General features: G+C 43.5%; 1 protein-coding gene across 1 annotated transcript in view; it reads right to left on the bottom strand.

The window, feature by feature from the left end:
- PARK2 (parkin RBR E3 ubiquitin protein ligase) overlaps window positions 1–8,665 on the bottom strand; it is a 1,789,008-nt gene that overhangs the window by 1,352,996 nt on the left and 427,347 nt on the right. The gene's annotated exons all lie outside the window — the stretch shown is intronic.

Here is an 8,665-nt window from a genome sequence, read left to right as displayed (position 1 = left end):
ATCTTCTCAGGTCTCTTCCGACCCTAGAAACTATGAAACCCCTCGGACTCAGCACATGGACACAGCAGCTCAGCTCTCCACTTGGGGCATTCCATACAGCAGGAATCCCCACCTCCTGAAGGGAGAATAAGAAAACATATTGTGCTATATGATATATCATATCAGTGACCTGTGCCATGCACCTGGGTTTAGCTGCAAGCTAATATAGTAAACTCTAGTATTCAGGGGATGTGTCTACATGAGATGTTTACTGCACAGTTGACTAAGTAAGTGCACAGTAAATATGTCAGAGTCTACACACGTGCTCCTATTAGAGTACAGAAAACTAATAAATTTGACAAGGTAAATACAAGTCCTACCCTGCTGCAGAGTTTTTTCATGCATAGCAGCACATGTATGGATGCTGAGCTTGCTAGCTGGGGCATGAGGGTGCCTCAGTACAGGGCCAGCTGGCAGGCAGCCCCCGCACTGAAGCACCTTTGTCCTTCAGCCAGCCCCTCTGCAACACATTGAGCCCAGTCAGAGTGACCCCAGGCTGGCAGGTTGAACCCCTGGACAGCCTGCCAGCCAGGGCTGCTAGAACCCAGCTCAATGTGCTATAGTCTGAGCGCATGTGTAAACCATGCACCAGGAGCTTACCAGGAGCAATAAACTGCAGAGCAATAAGCTTCACAATAAGCAATAAGCTCTGCAGTTTATTGCTGCCCCCAATGGCATGTGCAGACACACCCAGGAAGTAGCAGTCTGAGTTGCAGTGCGAAAAATTAGGGCTGTGCAAAATTTCACTGGCAGTTTCATTTCAACGCTGTTTTGACTTGTTTCAAGCTCAAAACAGCAACATCAAAATGAAACAGAGAGCTTCAAAACAGCCTCGAAACAAAACGAGGCGAGTTGAAACATTTCAAAATTTTCAAAATGTTTCGAAGCTCAAGCTAGGCTTGCCTGCAGGGAAACAGAAACTAAAGTAAGGAGAGGGAAGGGGAAGTGTGTGTGTGGGGGGGGAGGGGGCAAGGACTGCTCTCATTACTGACTGTGTAACTGGCCAGTGACTGTCATCCTTCCCTGAGGTCCCTTCCAATCCCAGTGCTCTGGGGGAGGGATGGAGAAACTGCATAAAAGGCAGCATTGTTTGAACTGTGCTGCTTTCTGCCTCGGTGCCGGTTACTGAGCTGTGTGTTTCCGTGTGGCCTCTCAGCAGCTAGAGGTGTAGGGCCCCAGAACCCAGACTCCCCCTGCACTGATCTCCTTGACAGCTGGCAAGCTTTATGGCTGCAGCAGGGCCTAGCAATCCTGCAGTTTTCACCCCCCTGTGCCCCAAGACAGACACAGTCCCACAAGCACCCATGTTACGAGTTTTCCCTGTCAGCAGCCAGAGGTGCAGGGCCCCAGAATCCAGAAGTCCCTGCACCTATCTCCTTGAGTGCTGGCAGGCTGGCATGCAGGGGCTAGCATGCCTGCAGTTTTGATCCCACTGTGGCTTAACACATACATTTGACATGAGTTTTGCTTTCATGATTTTGAGGTGCAGTTTCCACAAAACCTCTGCACCTATCTCCTTGAAATTTGGTAGGCATCATGCTCTCAGAAGGAGCTACTATTCCTCCACATTTCATCCACATCGGGCCAGAAATGACAAAGATATAGGCTATTATGAGCTTCCCCATTATAGCCTATGGGCAAAACGTTGAAACAGTGAAACTGTTTTGACAAAACGGAACGGAACAGGGGGTTCGAATTGAAATGAAATTCAAAACGAAATGCTATTTTGTCAAAATGTCAAAATGCAAGTTGAAATGAAACAATACCATTTCACACAGCCCTATTAAAAATTCAAAGTTCACACATCCAATATGACACAAAACTGAAGGGGGCCAGAGACAGAGGGAGGGGATATAAAGCTGCATTATTTATTTATTCCCAGTTTTTACCTCCATCTTTTAGAAAATCATATAGAAAAACCTACATTAAAAACCATTAAAGTTGCTTAGCCCAGCACTTGAATACTGGGATATACCAAATGTTAGATTGTTTGTCTTCCATAACATACACATTATGGACAGTTTTCAACTGTACTGTCACATACTAATTTTTCCACTGGATTCTGCTTCATTTAGTGCACAGGTTGGATGCACAAGGAGGCAGAATTCATGCTGTACAGACCTCCATAAATCTGGAAGTTCTTTATTTTCAAGTCCTTCATTTGACAACCTACCTTACATTCTTTTAGTGTACACAATTCCCCACCCCACCCCCCATACATGCAATTATATATTAGAATGACAGGAATAAACGTATGTTTTGGAGGATAGGAGACAGAGAGAGAAAAAATCATATACATGATTTTATGTGGTTGGTACCAGTGCATCTAATACAATTTGTAAAACGAGTTGAGATCTACATGGATAACAATGCTACTCAAACACAAAATGGTCATAAAGTAGATATTACAACATATACAGAATTGAGAATACTATAATCAACATCAGCAATCCCTCACAGTCAAGGACAACTGTCTTCCAAAATTGGCTTATCTGTGGGTCTGAAGATGGCTGAGAAGGTTAATCTGGGATCAACAGTTTCTGCTGCAACTCAGGCATGTGTTGGCTGGGTGGCTTAGAATTCCTGATTCAGTCTGACACACTGTTTCTGCCACTCCCACTTTTCCATCTCCTGCTGTCACTATGAGATTTCAGAGTAATGAGATCCTTAGCAGGCTCTTCCTCTGTTTGGGTGGTCATAGGCAGTAGTCTCCTATGAACTGATTTAAATTCTGCATTTTTTTCAAGCTGGCCTTGAGGATGCTCTTGAAATGCTTCTCTACCTTCCTCTTGAGCATATGTCCTGCCTGAGCTTGGAAAATAAAACTTCCTTTGGGAGTCTGGAGTCAGACATTTGGATGATGTGGCTGACCCAGAAAAGTTGATGTCAGATGATCATTGCCTTGATGCTCGTGGTGTTTGCTTGCAAGAGGACACTAACATTGGTGCATCTGTATTGCCATTGGATTCAAAGAATCTTCCACAGGCAGTGTTGATGGCACTTCTCTAGTGACTCGAGGTGTCTCTTGTATGTTGTCCACAGCTCAGCTTCATTCCATAAGGTAGGTATCAAGACTGCTTGATAAACCATGACCTTGTTTTCATATATGATGTCATGATCTCCAAACACCCATTTTCTCAGGCGTCCAAAGGCTGCACTTGCACATATGAGGCAATGTTGGATATTTTCTATCGATGTCAGCCTTCTGCAAGAAATGGCTTCCAAGGTATGGAAAATACTGAACGTTCTCCAGAGTTTCACCGTACATATGAATTTCCAGAACTGGGGACTGCTCATTAAGAGCTTGGTGATGAAAGACCTTCATCTTCTGAATTTTAAGTCTACTGCCTTAATATTAGTTCTCCTATTTTTTCCCCAAATATTCTGCAGAAACTTAAATATAACAGAGATAATCAAGACCAAAAAGGAAAACCTGGACAAGCACTACATTTCAAATATACCAAAAAGAGGAAAATATCTCTTTTTCCCCTCCTTTTTAAGATGATGTGCTGTCACAATGAGTGACACTTTTTATCTCTTGATGTCAAAATAGGGGTAAATATATCATGAAAGGGAACAGAAATGAGTCTTAATGACTACACTGCTATTGCAAGCTCCTATCCCATGTCATATTCAGTCACCCAGAAAATTAAGAAAGACTATATTTAGTTTAAATTTTCATGCATCTATTAGTAAAAATACAGTGTGGCAAAAATAACCACCCTAGACTTGGCTAACACGATCATTTGAATTGAAACATATTTAAAAGACATTTATTGTTTATGCACACAACTAGCAATTTCATATTCTAAATGACTATTCTAAATTCAAAGTCAGGTTTATTTCCCTCTTTTTGTCTCATCACATCACTTATCTTGTATCACTTTATAGATTTCATAGATTTAATAGATTTTGAGAGTCAGAAGGGACCTTAGTAGATCGTCAAGTCTGAGCCCCTGCACTAGGCAGAAAAGAGTGCTGGGCTCAGATGACGCCAGTTAGGTGCTTGTCTAGTTTCCTCTTAGAGTCATAGATGCTAGGGTCAGAAGGGACCTCAATGGATCATCAAGTCTGCCCCCCTGCCAGTGGCAGGAAAAAGTGGTGGGGTCATGTGACCCCAGCCAGGTACTTGTCTCCAGTCTCCCCTCGAAGATCCCTAAGGTAGGGAAGAGCAGCACCTCCTTTGGAAGCCTGTTCCAGACTCCAGCAACCCTAACTGTGAAGAAGTTCTTTCTGATGTCCAACCTAAATCTACTCCCTATCGGCTTGTGGCTGTTGTTTCTGGTTATTCCAAGGGGTGCTCTAGTAAACAGAGCATCTCCTATGCCCTGCTGCCCCCTCTCCTACCCCGCCCCAGTGAATTTGTATACTGCCACAAGATCCCTCCTCAGCCTTCTCTTGAGGAGGCTGAAAAGCTTCAGGTCCCTCAGCCTTTCCTCATAAGGCCTTCCCTGCAGGCCTCTAACCATACGAGTGGCCCTCCTCTAGGCCCTCTTCTCAAGGTTGTCCACATCCATCTTGAATTGCGGCGCCCAGAATTGGACACAGCACTCGAGCTGCGGCCTGACCACCTCCCTGGACCTGTTTGTGATGCGCCTAATAATGCATGATAAAGTGTGGTTAGCTCTGCTAATTACTTCTTCACATTGACAACTCATATTCATCTTGGAGTTGACAATGACTCTGAGATCTCTTTTTGCCACTGCACTGCTGAGGACATACCCCAGCCTATAGGTGTGTTGGTGATTCCCTCTCCCTAGGTGCAGCACCTTGCACTTGTCCTTGTTGAAATGCATCCTACTGTTCTCTGCCCACTACTCGAACCTGTTCAGGTCCACCTGGATTTGTTTTCGTCCCATCAGTGTGTTTGCTTTGCCCTGTAGTTTGGTGCCATCTGTGAATTTGGACAGAGTGCTTTCCACGCCCTAATCCAGGTCACTGATGAAGATATTGAACAGCACCAGCCCAAGGACCAAGCCTTGAGGGACCCCACTGCCCACATCTTTTGAGGTCAATACCAACCCATCCACCACCACTCTCTGGGTATGACCTTCCTCTTCAGCCAATTTGCTACCCACATGACTGTTTAAGCATCTATGGCACAGCTGTTCAATTTGTTTATAAAAATAGCATGGGATACCATGTCGAAGACCTTCTTAAAGTTCAAGTAGATGACATCTACTTTAACTTCTGCATCTAAGGCCATGTATAGAAGAATTGAGGGGCATGTGTGCATGATACTTTCAAGCAAGCTAAATGCTTTTGCACCACTTTAATGGTGCTGGTGTTTGCACACCACAGCAGTGTATTGTGCATTAATTCCAGCTGCTGTATGAGATTTGGTGGCATAATACGCCTTAAATGATTTGGGGCACAGCAAACTAAAACTCCTTCACGGAATTTTAGTTTGTTGCCCCTACAGCCATAGAGCGAAGCACCAGGCTTTGTGCAGCTCTGTGACTCTGCAGGAAGCCCTGCAGGCAGCCTGGCAGCAGCCCGGGAATGCAGGCTCTGCCCAAGAAAAGCAGCGAGCCTGATTTTTTTCCCCCCCCTGGAGCCTGCCTGCCTGCCTGAGCTGCGCAGGGGGCCAGTACTTCCCTCCACAGCTGTGGTGCCCCCCAGGACCACCCGAGCCAGATGCCTGCAGGTGAGTGCTGCCTGGGGGGGCCCACTGCTGCTGCAGAGGGAAGGACCAGCCCTCCCCCACTCCCCCCAGCCCAGGGACCACTCCACCTGCCGACAGCTTACCCTCCCCTCCCTGGTGGAGAGGTAGGCAAGTCAGTTGGGGGGTGTATGACACAGGGGTTTAAATGGCCCTAAACTGAAGTGGTGTTTTTAAAAACCCACCACTTCAATTTAAAGCCCCCATTTTGTCTACACATACCCTATGCATTTAGTGACCTGGTCATAGAAAGAAACAAGGTTAGTCAGGTAGAATCTATCTGCCACGAGCCCATGCTGGTTGCCCTTCAGTATTATATTACTCACTGGACTCCTATAAATGTGATCCTTGATATTTTTTTTCAAGGGTATTCCCAAGGACAGAGGTGAGACTAACCAAGCTAGTTACCTGCATCCTCCTTCCTCCCCTTCTTGAAAATAGGGACCACACAGGCCCTTTTTCAGTCCTCTGGGACCTCACTTGAGTACCCTGAGTGCTAAAATCCTACTCTTAAAGACCTCCAAGGTAGGGGAGAGCACCACGTCCCTTGGAAACCCATTCCAGATTTTGGCAACCCTCACTGTAAAGAAATTTTTCCTAATGTCTAATCTAAATCTGCTGTCCCTCAGTTTATGGCTGTTGTTCCTAATAACCCCCAGGGATGCCCTGGTAAATAGAGTATCCCCTATTCCTTGGGGGCCCCCCAACCAATGAATTTGTAGATAGCTACAAAATCCCCTCTCAGCCTTCTCTTGTGGAGGCTGAGGAGATTCAGGTCCCTCAATCTCCCCTTGTAGGATCTTACGTGCAGGCCCATAACCACATGAGTAGCCCTCCTCTGGACCCTCTCAATGTTATCCACATCCCTCTTGAAGTGCCGTGCCCAGAACTGGACAGTATTCCAGTTGTGGTCTTACCAATGCTGCATAAAGGAGAAGTATTAACTCCCTAGACCTACTCGTGATGCACCTTCCAATGCATGGAAGACTGTGGTTGGCTTTACTTATTACTTTGTCACATTGACGGCTCATGTTCTTTTTGGAGTCGACTCTGACTCTGAGGTCCCTTTCTGCTGCTGTACTACTTAGAAAGTCACCTCCCTGCCCACAGGTGTGTTGGTGATTCTTTATGTTCTGCTGCACTACAATACGAGAACAGGAAGGAACTATAAATAAAAGGCATTCCTTTTGAAACAGATACCCCATGCCTTACATTCAGAGCTGAACAACCAATTTGAAAATGTCTGCTTAGACAGTCAGAAGACTAGATTCAGTAACCAAGAGAAATTAATTTTTTTGCTATTTCTGAGCACAGGCAGACACTTTTAATCTCAATGATCCTATTAGATATAAGTAAATCTCATCTACTAAGAATAAGCATTAATGTAGCACATAGCTAAAGGTATAACCATATGCAATAATAGCCCCATTCTCTGTTTCTACTGTAACATTCAACTGCACATTTCTATTCTTCCAGTGAATGATTTGCTACTCTGCAGGAAGCTTTATAATAGTTTATAAAAAGCTATCTGGAATGCCAAAATGAGCAGCTGAAATTTCTATTTTGAAATAAAATTGAATAACGCAGAATGAATTAGACCATCGTAATTCCACGTTGTTTAACTCACCTACTCTCTCTTCCACCCCTCCCCCCATGTCAATCCAAAGTACTAGAAATTGTTTTCTGTCTATATTAATTTCTGTTCCTTTTGTACACCAGCCTGCCATATCAGCACCAAATATGAAGCATGCACCCTTCCTCAACCGTGTGTGGACAAAGTCTGCTGTTTTCTGCTTCCGTCTTCCAATAAACTACTCACAACATATTTACAAGACTGATTCTTCCACGGTTTGTAAAAAAACAAATAACAAATTTGCCCTCCCCTCTGAAAAAGGAGAACTCTTTTGGGAAGCCAATTTAATGCAGGACATTAAGTAAACTGATGCTGTCATTAGTGCAAATGTCAAGTTCATTATAGCAGATGTTTCAGCTGAAGATCACTACACATTAAAATCACACAACAAATGTGCAGTGCATTCACCATTTGATTTACTGTGTCTGCTTCAATGCTCAAAAGAGTCAATCAGAACTGTCTCTTCATGTAATTACCACATTGTTATGTAACGAAGCTAGTTATTTGGTTGAAACATTCATAACAAGTCCCAGTTCCAGGCTACTGCTGATCATTTTTATAAGCCCTTTGAAATGTAAAATGTTTATAAAATACATAATAAAATTTTACTGCTAATGTAGTTAGGGACTAAGACAACCACAAAATAGCAAAGAACTTCTACCATATTGTACATATTGCTACAGGAATCTTTTCAATTTCAAATATTAAATGCTGCAACTATGATAAATTATAGTGCTCTCTCAAAAGGCACCTGAGTTCTGGAACGGACCTGCTATCAGGGTCTTAAAGCAAAGGACATTAGGTTAAGCCTATTATCAAGTACAGTAATTTGTGATGCTCCTGCAGTTTCCCACCCAAATCTAAAGAGCAAATTACTTGTCTGCCCTTTAGGTCAAAAGAAAGATGCTGTAATAATGAATGCCAAAAATAATTAACACGATCAGCAGAACAAATGGCATCTAACCCCCCCTCCCCACCAAAAACAGAATCTGGGACAGATTTTGAAAAACAAGTACAAATTCTTTTTAAATTTATAAAATAGATTTTCCTTTGCACTCTCAGCCTGATCGACAGAATACTACAAGCTTTAGCAGAAACTCTCATTAAGTGACTAATAGTAGCCTGAAAAAGATTAACCAAAATAATCTCTAACTGAACCAATGCTATAGATGAAAGGATGTAAAATTTAGCTTATAAGTTAATTTTTGCATTCCCTTGCTTCTAGAGACACAGCACCCTCAGCAGTATGTACAGATTTGGGAGGCAAAGTGTAAACAGGTAATAAGTAAATTTATGAGAAACCTTTTGAAAGGCTTTTTCTCTATACATCT

Source organism: Gavialis gangeticus, unplaced genomic scaffold (assembly GCF_001723915.1).
Source record: "Gavialis gangeticus isolate Ggan-Ray unplaced genomic scaffold, GavGan_comp1, whole genome shotgun sequence".
NCBI lineage: Eukaryota > Metazoa > Chordata > Crocodylia > Gavialidae > Gavialis > Gavialis gangeticus.
The sequence above is the reverse complement of the archived record's forward strand: the minus strand, read 5'-3'. Positions and strand labels throughout refer to the sequence as shown.